Here is a 26,113-nt window from a genome sequence, read left to right as displayed (position 1 = left end):
CTTTTTACACTTTTATTTGGCATATGTATATCTTCTTTGGTGAGGTATCCATTAAGGTCTTTGGCCCATTTCTTAATTGGACTGTTTTCTTATTGTTAAGTTTTAGATCTTTTTGTATATGTTGGATAATAGTCCTTTATCAGATGTAACTTTTGCAAATATATTTTCCCAATCTGTGGCTCTTCTTCTCTTGACATTGTCTTTCGCAGAGCAAAATTCTTAAATTTTATTGAATTTAAGCTTTTCCATTTTTTTCATCAATAGTGCCTTTGGTATTATATCAAAAAGGCATTGGCATACCCTAGGTCATCTGGATATTCTTTTATGTTATCTTCTAGCAGATTTATAGTTTTGAATTTTACATTGAGGTCCATGATACATATTGAGTTAATTTTTGTGAAGAGGGTAAGTTCTCTGTCTAGGTTCATTTTTTTTTAATTTATTTTTTTCTTGTATGTGGATGTCCAGCACCATTTATTGAAGATACTACCTTGGCTCCTTTGTATTCCTTTGCTCCTTTGTCAAAGATCAGTTGACTATATTTATACAAGTCTATTTCTAGCCTCTTTATTCTGTCCCATTTATCTATTTGTTTATTATTTTGCCAATACTACACTGTCCTGATTTTTGTAGCTTAATAGTAAGTCTTGAAGCTGAGAAAAGTCATTCCTCCAGCTTTGTTCTGCTCCTTCAACATTGTGTTGACTATTTGAGGATCTTTTACCTCTCCCTATAAACTTTAGAATCAGTTTGTTGACATCCATAAAGTAATATTCTGGGATTTTGATTGGGACTGCATTGTGATCTATAGATCAAGTTGGGAAGAACTGACATCTAGACAATACAGGCATACCTCATTTTATTGCACTTTGCTTTTTGCAGATACTGTTTTTTTTACAATTAAAAGTTTATGGTAACCCTGCATTGAGCAAGTCTGTCAGCACCATTTTTCTAACAGCACTTGCTCACTTTGTCTCTGTGTCACATTTTGGTAGTTCTCACAATATTTCAAAGTATTTTTATTATTAATATATTTGTTATAGTTACCAGTGATCAGCAATCTTTTTTTTTTTTTTTTGTGGTACGCGGGCCTCTCACTGTTGTGGCCTCTCCCGTTGCGGAGCACAGGCTCCGGACGCGCAGGCTCAGCGGCCATGGCTCACAGGCCCAGCCGCTCCGCAGCATGTGGGATCTTCCCGGACTGGGGCACGAACCCGCGTCCCCTGCATCGGCAGGCGGACTCTCAACCACTGTGCCACCAGGGAAGCCCACGATCAGCAATCTTTGATGTTACTACTATGACTCACTAAAGGCTCAGATGATTGTTAACATTTTTTAGCAATAAAGCTTATTTTAATTAAGGTATGTACATGGCTTTTTAAGGCATGATGCTATTATACACTTAATAGACTACAGTATTATATAAACATAACTTTTATATGCACTGGGAAACCAAATAATTTGTGTGACTTGCTTTATTGTGATATTCACTTTATTGAGTGGTCTAGAACTGAACCCACAATGTTTCCAAGGTATGCCTGTATTGAGTCTTCTTATCCATGAATTTGGACTCTCTCTCCCTTTATTTAGTTCTTCCTTGATATCATTTATCAGAGTTTTGTAGTTTTCCTTTTATAGATCTTGTACACATTTTGCTAGGTTTATACCTAAGTATTTCATTTTGGGGGGGTAGTAATGTAAATGGTATTATATTTTTAATTTCAAATTCTACTTGTTTAGTTTTAGTATTAATGCAGAGATTTTAAGACTGAAAATCTATTAGAAGTTATGAGTTCTAGCCCATTCTCACTTCATGGCTTTTCACTGGCCACATAATTTCCTTTGCCTCCTGTCATTGCTGTTTATAGCTAATGTGCATCTTAGTTTCAGACTGTCATGAGTCTACTGAGAATATAACTGGTGAATGAGGGCTAAGAGTGTGCCCCCTCCTGGCATTTTTTGGTACTTATTCTTACATTACTAACTACTATAAATTGAATTGTGTCCATTCTCAATTCATATGTTCAAGCCCTAACCCCCAATGTGACTGCATTTAGAAAGAGAGCCTTGAAGGATAAATTTAGGTTAAATGAGGTTATAAGGGTGGAGCACTACTATCCAATATGACTGGTGTCCTTATTAGAAGAGCAAGAGAGACCAGGGATGTGTGTGTATGGAAACAAGGCTATGGGAGGATACTTGAGAAGTGACCATCTGCAAGCAAAGGAGAGATGCCTCAGGAGAAATTAAACCTGTCAACACCTTGATCTTAGACTTTCAGCTTCCAGAACTTTAGAAAAAAAAAATGTTGTCTAAGCCACCCAGTCTGTGGTATCTTATTATGGCAGCAGCCTCAGCGAGTGATATACTAACCTGTTGATGACATCCAGATCCTTAGTTCTGCTCTCCTGACTTAAACATGAAACACTAGTTTTCTTCTGGCTCTGACATTGTATGGGTCTTTGAATTGCTTTTTATTCCTCTCAACATCATCACTCCAATCATCACTTCCATCAGGATTATTGGAATAGGCCCCAGTAATCTGTATTGTTTAAGACCTGACAGCCAGAGATTAGTATTAAGTCTGAAATTCACCCAGGCTTTCACTGAAAGAGATCAGCCACAAATAGGTCTTGAGATATTTTAGAGGTTCTGTCTTAATATTTACCATTGGATTTAATCTTTATGTAAGTACCTTTGTTTGTTATGGCATCGTGGTCTTTCCCTTCAAAACAGTTATCAAAACTTTTAATTATTTATCTGCAAGCCTGTTTGCAACTAGTGATAAAATATAGTTTTCAGTAATATATATAGTATCTAACATATCCTTTCAAAGAATATTTTTAGGATAAGCCGTAAAATAAGACACTCATTTAAAATTGTGTGAAGGCTAACAGTATTTAGTAGAGTAACATATAATGCAATGACACGAATGTTACAGCAGTTATGGTATTTGAGAAACAAATTGTTTAATAATCACTTGATTACACTTAAACCTTAGGCTTTTGCCTTTATAAGGTGAGCATAATTTGAAATGTTTTTTTTTGAGTAATCTGTGCAATTAAATTTTGATTCTTGTAAACATTCTGATAGGTAAATACTTAGATTTGAGCTATCCTGGGAAACATTGCTATATTAATAATGCGTTTCAAATCATTAAAGAGCTAATCTAACCAAATACAAAAGGATCATTAAAGTTGTTCATTTTATCCCAGTTTTACACACATTTATACACCATAAAAAAGATAGGTTAAATTAGCAAAATATAATGAATATAATAATAAAAGTAATTTTTCACATCAGACGAGTAATAAAACATAAAAAAATGTTCTGAACTTATTAGACTTAATGTGATGCTTCATATTAAATGAAATAGATAATAAAATGCCTAGAACAGTTAATGCCACACAGCAGATTGTTAATATTTGGTAATCATGGTCCCATTTTTTGAAAATTACATATATGTACATATATATATGCACATATATATTACAATCAATAAATTCTTTTCTTTAAAAGATAACCATAAATATAAATTTATATATATATATATATATATATATATATATATACACATATCCATAAAACTTATATATACCTATGGGCAAGTTTTGTGGATATACACATGTTCATTTATACTTATGGTTATCTTTTAAATGAAAAGAATTTCTTGATTATTATTTATGGCCTAAATGAAATGTTTGTGAAAATACTCAATATCATTTTTTTTAATTTTGAAGAGACTGAAAGACCTACTATTTATTTATTTTCTAGTTACAGACTTAACTTATGAATTGAAAAAATATAGCAAAAAGCGAATTTGTTTCTGTTCTTTTAAAAAATATTTATTATAGAGAAATAATTGAATGGGATCAAAGCAAACTTTTTAGTCACATATAAAGAACAATTAGGTATTGCTACTAGAAATAGAAACCGACTAATCTCAGTTTCATTGCAACAATGCACCCTGTCACCAATTAAAGCAGACCATTGACCAGATCAAAAGATATGGGGAAATGCCAAACTTTTAGAAATTGAGTGATAAGTCATTTACTTGAGTTTTTTTTAGGAAAAACAATACATGAGTTGTACAAAGACATTTTTTTAAACTAGAAGTCTAGATACAACTCCAGGTATTATTTCAATAAATTAAAAGCATTGATGGCAAAGAAGATTAAGTAGGATTCTGTGCCAAGAAAAAGACTAACTTTCATACATTTATTTTGTTGTAAAATAGTATGACTGAAATTAAAATATTATTGTTATGTATGATATAAATACCTAAGTGATGCAGAGCATCAGTATATACCTTGAAAGACAATAAATAAGGTCCTTTGAAATATAACAGCTCTTTTTACACTATCTCATGCATCTACGTGGTTTAATTTGTTGTAAATTAGAACTCATTTGATAGTCTTTTAAAAAAATTTTTAAGTAATTAACTCATCTCTAAGAGTAACTCAACATGATAGGTACTAGAAGTTTTTGAAGACATTTTGATGCCATTAGGAACTAGTGTAGGATATCTAAAGGTGAAATGTGGCATATTTTATATGACTTACATGTCAAGTAAACCCTGTTAGTTATAAGGTACAGAGATATTGATTACATAATAATGAGACACTGAAAAGTAGAACTTTAAAGTAACACTTTAATTCATCTCTGTGTAAATGCACACATCCTCCCACAGAGCTGGTAACTAGGACTGATTGATTCTGGCCCCCACTGAATTCATTGCCAGCTTGTTCTGAAGTTATTTATTGCCACAACCAAGAAGCAAAAAGAGACAATGCTTTCAACAAAGATCAAACCCATTCTTAGAGAATGGAATGAGCACCAGGATCCACTTGTTATAAACCATCCAAAGTAATGTGACAGTCAGACTATCAAAATGTAGCAATTCAAAATGTTTTAGTGGGCACCAGCTAGTGAATGACCAGGGCAGAATTGTCCAGAAAGTTTATAATATACACCCAAGAAATGAAGAAGAACGCAATATGCTGCCATTCTGAAGCCAACCAATCAAAATATGATATCACAGTATATAGACTAGCAATGGACTAGTGATTTATTACTGAGTATTCTATGTTGACAGGTAGATTAAATAAACAACATGTCACAGATTGGAGTTGACTATTGCAAAAGGAAATCTGCTAACTGAACTTGAAATTGATGTTATCAAAATGAAGTTTCAGAGTTGGAATTTAACCAAATGACCAATGGAGATGTCTCTTCTGGTGCAGAAGCAGAAAGCAAACATTATAATGAAGAAGGAAGTTGAATAAAGGAGGAGCCAAGAACAACCAGTGGAAAGCATGAGCGTTTAGTTGTACATCCTTTCCACTAAGCAGACAGCTTAAAAGCACCAGCCATGGTCATAAAGTATAAGTCCAGCATCATACAGTCTCATATTTGAATTCCAGGGATAATTTAAAGTTCTTGTCCAAATCATGAACAAATAGTATATACCAGAGAAAGATACCTTAGTATTTTTATAAATGCCATTTGTATGATAGGTGAAAAAAATTATTTGAGAGATTCACCATTAGCAAGGAACAAATAATTCAAGATTTGCTATAAGAGAAATCTTATAAGTAGCCTGACTTCCTTCCTATATCAGCCTAATTATATTGAGTAAGTAAATTGTTTAACGTATGGCTAAAATTTTTAAAAAGTGCTTGGTAAAACTGAACAGGATGCTGCAGTGTTTCATAATGACAAGATTGTTAAATTTACCATATGAAATTAATAAAGAAAATAATGTATTGTAAAGAACTATAATTATTTTCTAAATTAATACTTAACACATTAGGAAGGCAAAGAAAATAAGATGAATATAATTTTTTAAATGTTTACTATTTATAACATTAATATTAAACATAATTGGAACAAGATAGAGTAAAATCTAAGCTCTGACTACTCTCCTTGTTCAATGTCAACACATTAATTTTGCCTCAACTTTAACTTTTATGGAGACATGTAGATGCATGTATTTACTTTAGGTGTTACGCTCTAATAAAATTATGTAAAAATATTGCACAATTATGGGTCTGTATTGAAAAATGTAAAGTCAAAATAGTATCCAAATGCTTAAGAATTTACAGCATGCCCTTCTATGAAGTCACTAATTATTGTAATAGATCAAGGGGACGTTGCTTTTTGTTCTAGTGAAAGAGGTAAAGCAAATATATAACTTTGAAACCATAACGTTAGTATATCTTTATTAAAATTGGGATAAATAGAGATGTCTGACATTTTAATAGTTGGGTATTTTTTAATGGAAAGAATAGTTAAAATAATCCAATATGTAACTAGGAAGTTGTACTCTAAGTTTTTATATGAGTCTGCTTAATAAGGATGATATGCTTATGAGTTCATCTGAATTAAGAAAAATACATTATACTCATACTTAAAGTGTGGAAGTGAAGATGTGAACAAAGAATTTAAATAGTTTTCTCATAATTATAAAGTGATGTTTTATACAAAAAATTCTGCTACTTAGGACATTTATATTTATTAAAAACCAAGTGTATTGCATGCATACTTCCCATTTTTTGTTACAATGAAAGAAATATATTGCAAATATCTTGGTTTGTGACTTTTCTGTCTTGTACCATCGGGTTATAGGATACTATTTCCTGTTGATGAGAAAATTATAAAATATAGTTCAGAATGTGGTTCATGATCTGATAGAACATAATTAGTTTTCAGTGATTATCTAGATTCCTCTCTCAGAAGTCTATCTACAAACTTCATGGAGAGGCCACAAAATGCCTTTGTGAACCCATAAGCACTTACTTAAACATAACGTTTTAGCTGAGGTTCACACAGAAATTAAACATCAAAACAAAGACTTAGCCAAGCAGTAGAAAAAATACTTTCACAAGACTTTTAAAAATATACCTTTTACTTTACTTAGAAACACTTCAAATAGGAATAGAAGGGGTGTGGTATGGTATTTTAATCTCTATTGCCAACCCCCTCACATGAAAGCAGAAATAAAGATGATCTATTAGCTTGAGTGTAGGCTTGAAAAATCAGGTAAATGACAGGTAGATCTGACATCCCATTTCAAACGAGTTCATTTGGAACATCACACTTTCCATGACATTTAAATTTTCAGAAAACCTGTTCCTAATAACTGAAGTCCAGAAAAATTACAGAAGAATTTGCCAAGATAGAAGTAGGGACTAAAATTTAAGCAATAGTTGGGAATTATGATCAGTGGAAAATCTTTATTGAGGTTCTGATAAGTCTGTGCTATACCATATGAAATCTTATGAAGCAGAAAGGTAAAATAAATACCTTGCTGATTGTCTAGGGTTCCAAAATCACTACCATTTATTCAAATCAAGAAAAAATGAGAAAATAAAGTTTTCATTTAAGCTAAAGTAGGTTACTGCTTGAGGGTGAGGAAGCCATGAGTAGTAAACCTTGGGAGAAATCAAATACTTCTTGATGGAATTAGATGTCAGGGCCATTAGTACTACACATGGACCATGAGAATTTGACTAGATGTTCCAGCAGGAATTGCAGAATACAACTTACAAAGGAAAATTCTCTTCTGTCTGATGAGATATCATTTTCTATTACCAATAATGCTTTGGAAGATATCCTCAAAGAGTGATAGGAAGAACTGGAAATCAAGTAGCCACATCAGAAACCAACATAGGAGGAAAATTGAAAGGGACATGTTACAACCAGGGAGGAAAAAGGAAACAAAATAAATTTAAAAATCATACTTAGATTATTGATTCTTTAGAGAAATAAACATAATTTGGTGTTTCTCAAAATCTGTGGAGTAAATAGATATTTATTTTATCCTAAATTTGAGATTGGTAATAATAATACCAACATATTATACTCATTAGTAGAATTTAATATACTTTAAATTATTTAGTGTTATTTTCTTGATTCTATTACTTGATGATATACCATAGTTAAGAAAACCAGATGAAATCATTGATATAAAAATACTCTGAAAAGTTGAAAGTATTGTGTAAAACTGATATTTTTATTCAAATGACTTGAGTGTTACCTAGCTGTGAGTCCCTATGAGTTTGCCAGTGACCCCTTAATTTCACAGAGCAACCCCCCTGAGTCTTAGGCTGACATGACCAAAGTCATCATTTTGCTCAAGACAGTTTTCTGTGGAGCAGAATGGTTTACAAGTAAAGGGAAGCACAACTATAATGAAGTAAGCACTTCTTCAAGCATATTTTACAATTGCACTGCTGTTCAGAATATTTTCTACTGCTGAATATTTGCCCCTTGGGCTTCAGCTAAAAAAAAGAAAATCAGCTTTCTTTAAAGTATAATGTTTTCTATCAGTGGTGGTTATTGGATTGCTTTCCTTGCATAACTATCAACAAGAAATTTGTGGTGTGTAAAATAAAGTATTCTTTCTTGCCAAGACATAATTTCTCTTCCAAACTGAAGTTGTAATTCAAAGTTCTGACCCAAAGCAACTATAATTTGTAGAGTTCCAAAAGTTAGCAGTGTAAAGCTAAATGATAAAAATCATTAGTGGATGATATTTTCAGTTGTGCATTTTAGTTACTTTAGCAGATGCAATATTGGCTTCTTCATTTCACAGTAAATTAGATATGCAATTACTAGAAGCAAGAAGTAGATTTAAATTATGTAAAAATGGTTTTCATAAGATTAATTATGAACAGAGAACTAAAAATGTGCCCGTATTGAAATAGCACTACCATGGGGACATTCAGATCCAAATGATTAAATTAGCCTTGTGGCTAGATGATAACTACTGCCCAGTCATCAAATTAGTAAAATGCAGGAATCAAAAGTGATGACTTTTCTTAAAATAAGAAGACTGATACCAGGTTTTTACACCTTTATGGGGCAGCATATGATTTTATCTGTTATGAATTATTCTTTCACCATTTTATTCATATATATTCATATAAAATTATGATAAGGCAAACTAGAAAGTTTGTTCAGTTACCTACGATCTGGTTTCACAGTCTTGCTAACAGTTATGATTTAGATCAGTTCTATTTGGAACAACTTGGACAAAATGCATATTTTAATTTTTATAAATCCCACTTTATATATTTCCATTTCCTTAGTCTTAAGGAACACATTTTATATGTGGGAAACTGGAGGCATTGTAAAATTGATTATGACCATGCATTCCTTGCACGGTCCATTGCCACTAGACCTAGATCACTAGACATAGATCTCTATAGGCCTCAACAATGACTGTATTGTTCAATGTGATATTTTCAGCAGCTACAACACCTGACAAATTTGTTCTATGAATTATTAAATTACATAAAATAATAGATATATTGTGATATGAGGAATATGTTATAAATACCTCCTTTGCTCTAACACGGTTCATGTGACATAAAGAAAATTCACTTTTATACATTTTCACTCTCATATTTACCCTTGTGCTATATTGTGCTATATTGATTTTTATTTTAATAAAATTCTAAAATTTCACACTGAGACTATTCAAAAATCACTATATTAAAAAAAAAAGACTACACTTTAATCATTCCAAAAAAGTAGATTCTTGGGCTTCCCTGGTGGTGCAGTGGTTGAGGGTCCGCCTGCCGATGCAGGGGACATGGGTTCGTGCCCTGGTCCGGGAAGATCCCACATGCCGCGGAGCGGCTGGGCCCGTGAGCCATGGCCGCTGAGCCTGCGTGTTCGGAGCCTGTGCTCCGCAACGGGAGAGGCCACAACAGTGAGAGGCCCGCGAACCGCAAAAAACAACAAAAAAAAAGTAGATTCTTTTTTATTTACTTGTGCACTGAATATTATTGAGTGTCTACCATAAAGCACCTACCATAGAAAGCTTCTTCTAGGTTCTGGGATATACCAGCAAACAGACAAAACATCTCAAGTTTACATTATGAAGACAGAATATGAACAAGAAAATCAGTAGACCATATAGTTGGGGAGATGGCAATAAGAACCATGGAAACAAAGGAGGGTTAACAAAAGGAGTGATGGGGAAGGGGAATGCATTTTGCAATTTCAAGTAGTCAGGAAAGGCCTCATTCAACATTGAAACACAGGCCTAAAAAAGAGGGGAGATGAGCCTTGGTGATACCTGGAGAAAGAATGTTCCAGAAAGTATAGTAGGAAAAACAGTGTAAAGTTCCTGAGATATGAGCATTCCTCGCACTGTCCAGATATGAAAAAGAGGTTAATGTGACTATATATTTGTAAATGAAGTGGAGAATAATAAGAGATGAAGAGAGAGAAGAAAGAAATAGGCTAAGAGTAATGGGGTAATGGGGACAGCCATCATGGAGAAGGACCTTTAAAATCATTGGAAACACTTAAGAGTAGAAAGATACTTGGAGCCACTAGCATTGTTGAGCACAGAAGCGACATAAACTGACTTAAGGTGTTTTTTTTTTTAAGTTAAATATATAACTCTGTATGTGTGTGTATACATATATACACACACATATACATTTATATATACACATGTATTAAATTATCTCACAATTAAATAGATGTTTTTCTTTAGAGTTTTATGAATTTTAACCATTATATATTAATATGAAAACTACCACAACACTTAAGGACTTTTAATGGATCATTCTGGCTGCTTTTCTAAGAATAAAACATAGGGCAGCAAAACAAGAAGCAGGAAAAACAATGAGGTGTCTATAGCAATAATCCAAGTGAAAGATGTCAGTGACTTGGACAGGAGTAGTAGCAATAGAGATGTTTGACAGCAGTCAGATGCTGGAATTTTGAAGATAGTTTCAATGGCCTAGATGACATGAAAGAAAGAGTAGAATCAAGCGTGATGCGAGTGGGGCTTCCGGGGCTTCCCTGGTGGCACAGTGGTTGAGAGTCCGCCTGCCGATGCAGGGGACATGGGTTCGTGCCCTGGTCCGGGAAGATCCCACATGCCGCGGAGCGGCTGGGCCCGTGAGCCATGGCCGCTGAGCCTGCGTGTTCGGAGCCTGTGCTCCGCAACGGGAGAGGCCACAACAGTGAGAGGCCCGCGAACCGCAAAAAACAACAAAAAAAAAGTAGATTCTTTTTTATTTACTTGTGCACTGAATATTATTGAGTGTCTACCATAAAGCACCTACCATAGAAAGCTTCTTCTAGGTTCTGGGATATACCAGCAAACAGACAAAACATCTCAAGTTTACATTATGAAGACAGAATATGAACAAGAAAATCAGTAGACCATATAGTTGGGGAGATGGCAATAAGAACCATGGAAACAAAGGAGGGTTAACAAAAGGAGTGATGGGGAAGGGGAATGCATTTTGCAATTTCAAGTAGTCAGGAAAGGCCTCATTCAACATTGAAACACAGGCCTAAAAAAGAGGGGAGATGAGCCTTGGTGATACCTGGAGAAAGAATGTTCCAGAAAGTATAGTAGGAAAAACAGTGTAAAGTTCCTGAGATATGAGCATTCCTCGCACTGTCCAGATATGAAAAAGAGGTTAATGTGACTATATATTTGTAAATGAAGTGGAGAATAATAAGAGATGAAGAGAGAGAAGAAAGAAATAGGCTAAGAGTAATGGGGTAATGGGGACAGCCATCATGGAGAAGGACCTTTAAAATCATTGGAAACACTTAAGAGTAGAAAGATACTTGGAGCCACTAGCATTGTTGAGCACAGAAGCGACATAAACTGACTTAAGGTGTTTTTTTTTTTAAGTTAAATATATAACTCTGTATGTGTGTGTATACATATATACACACACATATACATTTATATATACACATGTATTAAATTATCTCACAATTAAATAGATGTTTTTCTTTAGAGTTTTATGAATTTTAACCATTATATATTAATATGAAAACTACCACAACACTTAAGGACTTTTAATGGATCATTCTGGCTGCTTTTCTAAGAATAAAACATAGGGCAGCAAAACAAGAAGCAGGAAAAACAATGAGGTGTCTATAGCAATAATCCAAGTGAAAGATGTCAGTGACTTGGACAGGAGTAGTAGCAATAGAGATGTTTGACAGCAGTCAGATGCTGGAATTTTGAAGATAGTTTCAATGGCCTAGATGACATGAAAGAAAGAGTAGAATCAAGCGTGATGCGAGTGGGGCTTCCGGGGCTTCCCTGGTGGCACAGTGGTTGAGAGTCCGCCTGCCGATGCAGGGGACAGGGGTTCGTGCCCCGGTCCGGGAAGATCCCACATGCCGCGGAGCGGCTGGGCCCGTGAGCCATGGCCGCTGAGCCTGCGCATCCAGAGCCTCTGCTCTGCGACGGGAGAGGCCACGACGGTGAGAGGCCCGTGTACCGCAAAAACAACAACTAAAAAAGTGACGTGAGAGGGACTTCCCTGGTGGTTCACTGGTTAAGAATCCATCTTCCAATTCAGGACACGTGGGTTTGATCCCTGGTCGGGAAACTAAGATCCCACATGCTGCAGGGCAACCAAGCCCATGCACTCTAGAGCCTGCGTGCCACAACTTAGAGAGCCCACGCACCACCGCTATGGAGCCCACCTGCTGAAAAGCCCGTGCGCTCTGGAGCATGCGTGCAACAACTATAGAGAAGCCTGTGCACTGCAACGAAAGATCTCGCGTGCTGCAACTAAGACCCGATGCAGCCAAATTAAAAAAAAAAAAAAAAAAAAAAGTGATAGCAAGAGGTTTGGCATAAGCAAATATAAGAACAAGCTTGTACTTCTCTTCTGAGAGAGGAAGACTTGGGAAGAGCAGGATAGAAAGATGCATAGAGAATAGGGGGGGCATTTAAGTTTGAAACTTTTTTTAAAAATTATTTTTGGCTGTGTTGGGTCTTCGTTTCTGTGCGAGGGCTTTCTCCAGCTGCGGAGAGCGGGGGCCACTCTTCATCGCGGTGCGCGGGCCTCTCACAATCGTGGCCTCTCTTGTTGCCAAGCACAGGCAGGCTCAGTAGTTGTGGCTTACGGGCTTGGTTGCTCCGCGGCATGTGGGATCTTCCCAGACCAGGGCTCAAACCTGTGTCCCCTGCATTGGCAGGCAGATTCTCAACCACTGTGCCACCAGGGAAGCCCAGAAACTTTTTTTAAGAATAGGAAAAGGTAGGGGCTTCCCTGGTGGCGCAGTGGTTGAGAGTCCGCCTGCCAATGCAGGGGACACGGGTTCGTGCCCCGGTCCGGGAAGATCCCACATGCCGCGGAGCGGCTGGGCCCGTGAGCCCTGGCCACTGAGCCTGCGCATCCAGAGCCTGTGCTCTGCAGCGGGAGAGGCCACGACAGTGGGAGGCCCGTGTACCGCAAAAAAATAAAATAAAATAAGAGAATAGGAAAAGGTAGTATAAAGTAGTTGGGCATATGAGCCTGGAGTTGAGAAGGCAGGTTAGGCTGGAAATACGAAGGTAAGAGTCATTATTTATAGAGAAAGACCATGAGACCAGATAAAATCACCAAGGGAGAGAGTATAGATAGATCAAGAAACAAACAAATAAATAAATGCATGACTGTTCTAAAGATAAAATTTTGGAAAAATGAGGAGTAAACAGCAAAAGAGACATTTTTTTTTTAATTTGCTGCTAAAGTTAGATAAAATCAGGACAGCAAGGTGAGAGAAATCAACTTTGTCAAATGGTAATGACAGTCCAATATTGACATTTATAAGAGTACTTTCCATGAAATGCTGAGGGCTTTTCCATGAAAAGCTTCACAGAAATTGGCTTGAGAGAAAGAGGAGAGAAATTAGAAGTTGAGATTCTATAGTCAATTATTTCCAGAAATTTTGCTATAAAGAGGAACAGAGAAAAATGCAGAAACTAGAAGGAAATATGGATGAAGAGTTTTTATGGATCGTTGTTTTAGTTGTCATCAAGAAATTGCTTTCAATCAATCTCTCAGTACAAGAAGGTGAAGGAAATGTCTAAAGATAAGGTTGAGGATATAACTCATTGTGCGTTCCACAGAGCACGGTGAAATAGGTTTAGGGATCAGTGGCAGATGGACAATGGATCCAGAAGTGGAGATTAAAGAGGCTTGATTAGAGTTTGAGGTGAGGGGAGGATGACCAGGCTGTCCTCATAATAATTTTCATTTTCAGATTGTTCCCACATAACATAATTAAATCCTCAAATTCAAATACCTTTCTGTTTATTATTTTTTGTCCTATATGTTTGCCCAAATACAGAAGTGTGATTTAATATTAGTGCTATTAATTTTTTTGATATATAGTTGAATTGATAAGTGGGTACAGTAGAGGTGCTGCTGACTAGTGATTTTGCAAAAATAAAAACATTGCAAGTTTTTCAAGTAATTACAAATAAGGCTTATGTCTTGCATTTATTCTCTATCTTTTTCAGCATCTAGCATGAATATAATTTGTATATCCTGGTTTAGTAGCAGACAGTTGGAATTGACAGGGAATTACCGGGGTAGGATCTAGGACAATCAGCAAGGTGACGTAAAATCTCAGGGTCTTAGTATTAGAATATGGTCATGACATACATACTTAGAGACAGGTCTACAGGATATGACTTGGTAAAAAAAATATGCAAGTAGGTCAATCCAGGAGGTGAAAGAAGTCTGACCTCAACCGCCCAGTCAAATGTCACCAGAATATTACCTTTGTTGTAAAGCATCAGGATGATGTTGTAGGATAGTGCAGTTAAGCTAACAGAAACTTGATATTAAGCAAGAACAAAATTCATGAAAGAGAAAAGCTTCCTAATGAATGCATCACTGATGAGCAGTAAGACTCAAACATCTCATTTTAACCAGAGTCTTCTATAAATAGTCTATATTTCTGATTTATTGGTTCCTTTTTTTTCAAGATGTATTTTCACATAAGACTCTCCATTACCTTCTAGTTTTTTATTGTTTCCATTCACATTGAAACCGGTTTTTTAAACTCCGTATTAAATATTAGACTAATTAAAATGACAGCTAGATGTTTGTTTTGAAATTTTGGAACTAAAGATTCTCTATGATTGTGAACATTTAAGATTAGGCAATTGATTATGGGGGGAAAAAAGTGAGGTAGATTTCATTCTCCTACTTTAAATTATATTGTAAACCTAGAATGGTAAACTAGTTCAGTGTACTTGGACAAATAACCAGAGCAGAAAAATACCCAGAAATAGATTTCAATATATATTAGAGGTAATGTTAGAAGTGACATTTCAATGTGGGGGAAAATGATGTTATTTGGAAATAAGATAAAGCTGGTTTCTAGTTCAGTCCTACACCAAAATGTATTCTAGAGGGATCAAAATTTAACATAAATTTGCAACTTTAAATATAAAAAAGAAAATATGGGGGAATATCTCCTTATGTTACAGAAGGGAATATCTTTATAAGCATAACAAGGAAAAGGTGATAAACTTTACTACAAAAAATTTAAAACTTTTATATGGTGAAAAAATATCACAGATAAAAATAAAACAACCAACTCAAAAGAAACACTGAAATTTTTTTGCAGCTCATATCACATAGGAAAAATACGCTTAACATTAAAAGATATCAAGGTAAATGTGAACAAGTTCACAGAATAATAGCCAAAGAATATTTAAGCAAATCAGTGCCTCTATTAGCTATTGTGATAGTTTGCTTTGAATTAGAAAAAGCTCCCCTTCCTCAGGCAGCAAAAAACCCACCACAGCACATAGGTTGGGAGGCTGTTTGTAGCCTACATTTCAGCTCTAAGTCATCCTCTCAGCTGGGCATCACTGGGGAGTGAATAGTAATGGTGGTCCTGAAAAAGGTGCTCAACTTCTTTTATAATCAAATAATGCACATTAAAACAATATGATATTTTTCACCTATCATATTGGCAAGACCAAGAGGCTTGGTAATACTAGGTATTGGTGAGGTTAATAAATATTCTTAGCCTGGGTAGATGGTAGAATTAATTGGTGCAAGTGAAGGAAATTTTGGTAACTATCAAAATTTAAGAAAAAATGTATTATTCGCTTGAGCCATTCCATCTCCATACACTACCTGTAATTATAATCTCATATCTATGCACATACATATGGTACAATGAAGTTTATTGTAGGATTGTTCTTAAAAGCAAAACTTTGAATCAAACTATCCATCAACAGAGGACCAGGTAAATAAATTATTTGCATCTGTTTAGAGGAGTGCTACTGACAGTAAATATATAGATGTGTGCATTATTCAGAGGAGTTCTATTGATAGAAAATATCTACACAAACATATATATATATATATATGTGTGTGTGTGTGTGTGTGTTTATATAATTTGAATATAGTTAAATCTTACTACTACTTCTAAAAAGTCTTAGAGGTCTACTTTGTATTTCAGTGTGTTAAATAAAAATAAAAATACACCAAATCTATATAATGTAATCTCATTGTAGACTTAAAAATATTCCTGTTTACCTTACAAAGGAATCTTAATACTTAAATACTTTGTATTTCAGTGCGTTAAATAAAAATAAAAATACACCAAATCTGTATAATGTAATCTCATTGTAGACTTAAAAATATTCCTGTTTACCTTACAAAGGAATACTTAATAGGATTACTATAGAAGGAAGTAATTAAAAACCTGACATGGGGAGAATATGTTTTACAGTGTTAATTTTTATTTGAGTAAAACAATATTTCAATCGTATATTCTAATTACAAAATCATGGCATATTGTATTATATTTCTACTTAGCATCTTTCTTCCAATTTTTATGGACAAGGTCCCCAAAACTTAAATTAATCCAATAACATTTCAAAACACTTCCTTTTATAAATGAATATTAAAATTTATTCTTATTTGTAGAAAAATCATTTTACTTATACATTTTCATCACATAGCTATATATATATTTATATATATATATAGTGAATATATATATTTCACAATACAGTATATATGTAAACAGTATAAGGACTTTCTTCTCACTTCCAGGTCCTCCTCATCTCTTGCTTGGATCCCTACTGCATCAACCCTATCTCCCTTTCTTTAGCTTTGATCTTATAATCCATGTTCCAAACAGCCTTCTGGACTGATTTTCCTAAAATGTAAATCTCATCATGTTACCCTCTATTTAAAATCCTCGCTGGTTTCCAACAGCCCTCAAATGAAGTCTAACAATATTAGATTGGTCCACTGGGATGTCTGTGATCTGGCCCTGGCTTATATCTTCAATTTCATTATTTCCTTCTTGATAATTCATAGGAAACTTCCATGAAAAAACTTGTTCACTTCCAGGGCTCTGACAGTTCTATTTCCTCAGCCTGGGAACTGTTCTATCCTTTCTCCCTACACTGTCATTCCCTCTACATTGCATAGCTAACCATTACCTATCTTTTTACTTTCACTTTCATGTTACTTCCTAGAGAACCCACTAATCAAGGTAAAATGCTTTCCTATGTTCAAGAGTTCCATGTTTATCCTCTAGTAGAGTATACCAGTGTGTATAATAATTATCTTTTTACCTGCCTTTCTCCTCCACTTGAATATAAGCTCTTGAGAGCAGGACTCTCTCACTCATCTTTGTATTTCCAGAAACTTGCCCCTTGCATGACCAGTAGCATGTACAAAATTAATATGTTAAACAATTTACTAATTCTTTTTGTAACACTTCACATTCTCAAACCAAAGCTCAAAGGAGACACATTAAAGAAAAATAAATGACTAGTAGAGCAGTATTTTTCAAAGTGATATCAGAGAGCTCCACAAAGAGAGTCCCGTTGGCAAATAATGTTGGAGAAGCTCTATGCAATGCCTTCCTCTTCAAATTCAAAATTCATCTTACCATGTAAACATCAAAGATTCTGGAAAACTTACCTTTCAGAGAGACGTGGCATTTATCTTACTTATTAAGAAATAAACATATCAAGAGGGCTGATTTTGAATATAAGTTAAACAAGCATATATGTCAGACAAAAATCAAACATATTCTAGCACCATATACTGAAGTCTTTATACCTTGTGATGCACACATTTCTATCTTCTTTACAACAGTAAAACAATTTATAAAGCGTACTTTTTATACATCGATATCTTCAAAATTTCTACATATATTTTTAGACTTTAGTATCCTCAAAATTCTCAGAACTGTGTTGGGAAATTTGCTTCTTTGTTAATGGCTCTGGCTTTCTTCTTCCCTTCTCCCCATTCCTCGTTCCCCACTTCCTCCTCCTCCTTCCCCCTTTCCTTTTCCTTCTTCCCCCACCATTTTCCTCCTCCTCCCTCCCACCTTCTTCTTCTTCCTCCTCCTCCTCCTCGTCTTCTTCTTCTTCTTCTTCTTCTTCTTCTTCTTCTTCTTCTTCTTCTTCTCTTCTCTTCTCCTTCTCCTTCTCCTCCTCCTTCTCCTTTTCCTTCTTCTTTTCTTTTTCTATCCTACTTTATAAAATCAAAATCTCTGTTATTGGGGATCTAAGGGATTCTATCCAAGTATTATGCATACAATTTTTTCAATAAACTTGTAACGTTTAATTTACACTGGCATTCTATAATTAATTCCAGATGTTTTTAATGTAATGAAGAATGAAAATTGCTGAATAACTGTCTTTACATAAATGAAATAGTATTTAAATTGTATGCGATTCAGGTGTTTTGAACATTATTTCTATTTCCTACATCTGGAGGAAACATATAAGGACACATCATTCAATAGAATAAAATGAAAAGTTATGAATAATTAATTACTCAGATTATTCTTTAAGTTTCCAAAAATGGTATCCTCAGACTATGTGTTTCACCTGTTTCTTCCAGCTAAAGTTTCTCAAATCATGAATATATATCAAGTAGAGACAAACCTCTTCTGTCAGTATCTTCAGTATAGTTTTTCAACTCACTTTTCGCCAAGAGCTCAAGATACAAAATATGTACATGAATATGTACAAACTAGCAAACATGCATATATACCCACATAAACAGATAAAATTGTAAATATATCTTTTTTTTAAATCACCATCACAATATCAGTAGACCCCCATTAAGGAAATATACTGTTTTCCATATCACTAGTCATATAAAAAAGTAGACAATGGCTGAGATATATTGTTATCATTTTGGGATGTTTGGGACAGCTGATGAATATAAATGGGAAAAAAAATGAAAGGAAAAAAACTAATCATATATAGCCCTTTATCATAAAGTAAGAGGAACAGTGTAGGCTCAGCTTGGAGAGTACAGTCAAATTCGTGTTCATCAGGCAAGAACGAGGGTATCTATGTGTATTCCTAGAGGGTGTGTTAGAGGAGAATGGACAAGATAAATTTACATGGCACATAATAAGATTGAAACAAAGAAAACTAAAAATGTTTAGGGCTGGTTCCCATTGGAATAATTTCTGTGGCCTGCTTAATGATTTTAATCAAAGTGTCAATATGGTATTGTCATGTATTTAGGATTAACATCATGGAGCATTATTGACTCACAGAGATATTTCAAGAAACCTTGAATGTATTCTATTTTCTTGAAGATAGGGCAGCAGCCATGCATTTTGAGGTTGCTTTCTAGTGTGATTTAACAACTGTTGTCTTTCAGTCAAGCTAAATAGCATTGTTTGTTAGTCTTTACAAAATTTGATTTATGTAGTTTCTTAGCAACTTGTGTATTTTAATGATGGTCTCTATTATATTATATAAGAGTATTCTGATCATATGAGCTGAAAGAATAAATTCCAAGGCTATGGAACAATAGAACATACATATTATTTCAGTATACTGGGTTTTTTCTTAACACAGTTATAAATATTCTTCATCAATAAAGCTAAAAGCTGATGTTTAATTATATATATATATATATATATATATGTATATATATATATAAACACTGTACTTGCTCTAGGAACTTCTTTCTCTTTAGAGTTACTTTCCAACAAAAGCAAATAAGTGACAAAAATAGAAACAGATACATTTTAACAAATGTAATTGATAATTACCTGATCTTGAAAGATTTGAGGACACTCTATGAACAATTTACTTCATCTACAATTGTTGCCATAACAACAATTTTACATAATACTGCACATTTTTTCAGGTAATGTTTAAATATCCAGGGATATATTGAAAAGACAATGAGAAAATTTAATAAAATAAAAAGTAAATGCTTCCGTTAGAATATTCCATACCAAGTAATTAGAATATTAGCCTGAGACTGATGTTTTAAATAACAACAATTAACCTTGGTGAATTCTTAAAAGCATAATATTTTTAAAAGCTACTCAGCAATTCCCAATTGGTTTCTTTAAATCAGTTGGAAATTGTTCCAAGTTGATTGAGCAACTCATTTAGAATAGAGTGCTAACTAGATTCAATTCTATTTTCAAATTAACGAAGCTAATTTACCATAGTAAAATGATTAAATGTTTCAGTTGTTTTTTTAAAAAATTTTATTATATTCCTTTCTATTTTTAATTATTAAAAAATACCCTTTATGGCTTCCCTGGTGGCGCAGTGGTTGAGAATCTACCTGGTGCAGGGGGCACGGGTTCGAGCCCTGGTCTGGGAAGATCCCACATGCCGTGGAGCAGCTGGGCCCGTGAGCCACAACTACTGAGCCTGTGCATCTGGAGCCTGTGCTCTGCAACAAGAGAGGCCACGATAGTGAGAGGCCCGTGTACCGCGATGAAGAGTGGCCCCCGCTCGCCACAACTAGAGAAAGCCCTCGCACAGATGCGAAGACCCAACACAGCCAAAAATAAATTTAAAAAAAAATACACTTTATATCTCTTACAAAATATAATCAAATCCAAGTTTGATTTAGTTAATGTAATACTTAGGATACTTTAAAAAAAAACTTTATTGGAGTATAGCTGATTTACAGTGTTGTATTAGTTTCAGGTGTACAGCAAAGTGAATCAGTTATATGTACATATATCCACTCTTTTTTTAGATTCTTTTTCCATATACTTGAGTACAGAGTATTAAGTAGAATTCCCTGTGCTATACAGTAGGTCCTTATTAATTATCTATTTTATATATAGTAATGTATACATGTCAATCCCATTCTCCCTATTTGTCCCTCCCCTCCTTCTCCCCAGTAACCATAAATTTGTTTTCTACATCTGTAACTCTATTTTATAGATGAGTTCATTTGTACCCTTTTTTTAGATTCCACATATAAGTGATATCATATGATATTTGTCTTTCTCTGTCTGACTTACTTCACTCAGTAAGACAATCTCTAGGTCCATTCATGAGTTGCCGCAAATGGCATTATTTCGTTCTTTTTTGTGGCCAAGTAAGATTTTATTGTATATATGTATCACAACTTTTACCCATTCCTCTATTGATGGACATTTAGGTTGCTTCCATGTCCTGGCTATTGTAAATAGTGCATCAGTGAACAGTGGGGTGCATGTATCTTTTAGAATTATGGTTTTCTCCAGATATATGCCTAGGAGTGGGATTGCTGGATATATGGTAGCTCTATTTTTAGTTTTATAAGGAACCACCATACAGTTGTCCATAGTGGCTGTAACAATTTATATTCCCACCAACAGTGTAGGAGGGTTCTCTTTTTCCCACACCATCTCCAGCATTTATTGTTTCTAGACTTTTTGATGATGGCCATTCTGACCTGTGCGAGGTGATACCTCATTGTAGTTTTGATTTGCATTTCTCTAGTAATTAGCGATGTTCAGAATCTTTCCATGTGTTTGTTGGACATCTGCATGTCTTTTTTGGAGAAATGTCTATTTAGATCTTCTGCCCATTTTTTGATTGGGTTGTTTGTTTTTTTGATATTGAGCTGCATGAGCTGTTTGTATATTTTGGAGAGTAATCCCTTGTTGGTCACTTTGTTTGCAAATATTTTCTCCCATTATGAAGGTTGTCTTTTCATTTTGTTTATGGTTTCCTTTCATGTGCAAAAGCTTTTAAGTTTCAGTAGGTCCCATTTGATTATTTTTGTTTTATTTTCATTACTCTAGAAGGTGGATCAAAAAAGATTTTGCTGTGATTTTTGTCACAGAGTGTTCTGCCTATGTTCTCCTCTAAGAGTTTTATAGTATCCAGCCTTACATTTAGGTCTTTAACCCACTTTGAGTTTATTTTTGTATGTGTTGTTACGGAGTGTTCTAATTTCGTTCTTTTACATGTAGCTGTCCAATTTTCCCAGCACAATTTATTGAAGAGACTGTCTTTTCTCCATTGTATATTCTTGCCTCCTTTGTCATAGGTTAGGTGACCATAGGTGCATGGGTTTATCTCTGGTCTTTCTATCCTTTTCCACTGATCTATATTTCTGTTTCTGTGCCAGTACCATATTGTCTTGATTACTATAGCTTTGTAGTATAGTCTGAAGTCAGGAAGCCTGATTCCTCCAGCTCCATTTTTCTTTCTCAAGATTGTTTTGGCCATCCGTGGTCTTTTGTGTTTCCATACAAATTGTGTAAAATTTTTTGTTCGAATTCTGTGAAAAATGTCATTGGTAATCTGATAGGGATTGCATTGAATCTGTAGATTGCTTTGGTTAGTATAGTCATTTTCACAATATTGATTCTTCCAATCCAAGAACATGGTATATCTGTCTAATCTGGTTGTGTCATCTTTGATTTCTTTCATCACTGTCTTATAGTTTTCTGAGCAGAGATCTTTTACCTCCTTAGGTAGGTTTATTCCTGGGTATTTTATTCTTTTTGATGCAATGGTAAATGAGAGTGTTTCCTCTTTCTAATCTTTCATCATTAGTGTATGCAAGAGATTTCTGTGCATTAATTTTGTATCCTGCAACTTTACCAAATTCATTGATGAGCTCTAGTAGTTTTCTGGTGTCATCTTTAGAATTTTCTACACATAGTTTCGTGTCATCTTCAAACAGTGACAGTTTTACTTCTTCTTTTCCAATTTTTATTCCTTTTATTTCTTTTTCTTCTCTGAATTCCATAGCTAGGACTTCCAAAACTATGTTGAATAATAGTGGTGAGAGTTGACATCTTTGTCTTATTCCTTATCTTAGAGGAAATGCTTTCAGTTTTTCACCATTGAGAATGATCTTTGCTGTGGGTTTGTCATATATCTCAAGTGTACATGGAACATTCTCTGGGATAGATCACATCTTGGGTCATAAATCTAGCCTCAGTAAATTTTTAAAAATTGGAATCATATCAAGTATCTTTTCCATATACAACTCTATGAGATTAGAAATCAGTTACACGAAAGAAAAACTATAAGAAACACAAACACATGGAGGCTAACCAATATGTTACTAAGTAAGAAATGGATCACTGAATAACTCAAAGAGGAAATAAAAATATACCTAGAGACAAATGACAACAAAAGTACGACAATCCAAAACCTATGGGATGCAGCAAAAGCAATTCTACAAGGGAAGTTTATAGCAATACAATCTTACCTCACAAAACAAGAAAAATCTCAAATAAACAACCTAACCTTACACCTGAAGCAGCTAGAGAAAGAAGAACAAACAAAACCCAAAGTTAGTAGAAGGAAAGAAATCATAAATATCAGAGCAGAAATAAATGAAACAAATGAAGAAAATAATAACAAAGACCAATGAACCTAAAAGCTGGTTCTTTAAGAAGATAAACAAAATTGATATACCTTTATCCAGATTCATCAAGAAAAAAGGGAGGGGACTCAACTCAATAAAATTCGAAATGAAAAGGGAGAAGTTACAATGGACACCATATAAATTCAAAGGATCATAAGACACTACTACAAGCAACTATACACCAATAAAATGGACAACCTAGAAGAAATGGACAAATTCTTGGAAAGGTACACCTTCCAAGACTGAACCAAGAAGAAATAGAAAATGTGAACAGACCAATCACAAGTACTGAAATTGAAACTGATTAAAAGTCTTCCAACAAACAAAAGTCTGGGACCAGATGGTTTCACAGGCGAATTCTATCAAACATTTAGAGAAGAGCTAACACCCATCCTTCTCAAACTGTTCCAAAAAATTGCAGAGGAAGGAACACTCCCAAACTCATTCTATGAGGCCACCATCACTCTGATACCAAAACCAGACAAAGATATCACAAGAAAAAAAAATTACAGGCCAATATCACTGATGAACATAGATGTAAAACTCCTCAACAAAATACTAGCAAACCGAATCCAACAACACATTAAAAGGCTACTTTTTTTTATTCTTAATTGTTTTTTTACTTTTTAGTTTATATTGGAGTATAGCCAGTTAACAATGTTGTGATAGTTTCAGGTGTGCAGCAGGACTCAGGCATAAATTTGCAAGTATTCCTTCTCCCACAAACTCCCCTCGCATCCAGGCTGCCACATAACATTGAGCAGAGTTCCCTGTGCTATACAGCAGGTCCTTGTTGATTATCCATTTTAAACATAGCAGTGTGTACATGTTGATCCTAAACTCCCTAACTATCCCTTCTCCCCATCCTTCCTCCACTGGTAACCATAAGTTCATTCTCTAAGTCTGTGAGTCTGTTTCTGTTTTGTAAATAAGTTCATTTGTATCATTTCTTTTTAGATTCTGCATATAAGGGATATCATACAATATTTCTCTTTCTCTGAGAGAGAGAAGTGAAGTAAGTCTGACTTACTAGGTTCATCCATGTTGCTGCAAATGGCATTACTTCATTCCTTTTAATGGCTGAGTAATATTCAATTGTACATAGGTACACATCTTTATCCATTCTTCTGTTGATGGACATTTAGGTTGCTTCCATGTCTTGGCTGTTGTAAACAGTGCTGCAATGAACATTGGGGAGCATGCGTCTTTTAGGACCATGTTTTTCTCCAGATATATGCCCAGGACTGGGGTTGCAGGATCATATGGTAGCTCTATTTTTAGTTTTTTTAAGGAAACTCTATACTGTTGTCCATAGTGGCTGTACCAATTTACATTCCCACTTTTGAGGATAGTCTAAAACCAAAAGCAATAATATGGTTGATATAATGATTTTAATCATTTAAAGAGAAAAAACACTTTTATATTACATTTTTTCCTGGAATTCTGTATATATCCATAACTAGGAAATTAAAAGAAGGTGAAAATAGTGTCTGTCCAAATCTAGGATAGATAACTGTTTGATATTTTTAATTTTTATTAAAATGCATAGTCTGAGTCTGAAGTTTAGGAGTTTACCAGTCAGAATTTCTCAACTCTTTTAGGAGTTCAAGTTGTTGTTCTGACCATCAACATCCTAAATAAATAACCACTACCAGCTTACAAGCTGTGATTATAAAATCTACGTTTATAGGGTCAATAGTCAGAACTATACAGGAAGACTGATTTCAGAGGTGTACCTATCATGTAGTCAAAGCAGAGCAGATAGTAGAAAGGAAAGAGGAGAAAGAATTTGAAATCTTAGAGATTTAGAACAGTTCTAAATGATTACAAGTGTGACTGAAATTTAGCTAATATATAATAAAATGCATCTAAACATTCCAGCACCGTTTGTGTTCCAGTATGTGAGTTGCCTTTCTTCTAACATTTTCTACTATAGAGAGCATAGTGGTTTGTTATTTTCAAGCTATACCATTCCACAAACAAACTGCAGATGCAGGATGGCTGTATAATGATGTGATAAATCAGTCAATTTGAAACTGACAGAATGTCATTAGTGTTGCTTTTATTTAATAGTGGGAATAAGAGGGTTTTTGAAATTGACTCCCCAGGTAATGACTAAAGATAATTGAGTTAGTATTGATTTTTGCATAGAATGTTAAAGTGCAAATAAAGAAAACCACTAATCAAAAATATAAAATATTTCAAAATTATTTTTTAGACATTTTCTAAAAAATTATTTAAAATTTAAGTTTTATAGCATGGTGTTATCACAGTATTTCACATTTCATATTGAACATTTACTCTTATTAAGTGTTCTGAGTACACTTTGACAATGTGATGTTCTTTAAATGACATTGTGCAAGGCCATTTTTCCTTTTCTTTTTATCTCCAAAGTGTATCAACAATATCATATTTACCTGCCATAAAATGTATTTTTATATAATTCAACACTTTAGAATCTCTAACTTGATGCTAATATTTTTCACCTTACTTAACATTGTAAGGTGCTTATATATATACATATTTATCTATGTAAAATGTAAATATGTAATGAGCGAGACAGAAACAGAGAAAAAAAGACCTGTTTCTTATGCATCTTCTAACAGATTGTGTTGTGATTCTTTGCTTATTATACCAATTATTCCAAACTTGGAAAATATTTTTCTTTGGAAATAATGAAGTACAAGGTGGTCGGTTCT

The sequence above is a fragment of the Phocoena phocoena genome, chromosome 4, assembly GCF_963924675.1.
Source record: "Phocoena phocoena chromosome 4, mPhoPho1.1, whole genome shotgun sequence".
Classification (NCBI taxonomy): Eukaryota; Metazoa; Chordata; class Mammalia; order Artiodactyla; family Phocoenidae; genus Phocoena; species Phocoena phocoena.
This window is presented reverse-complemented; position numbering follows the sequence as displayed.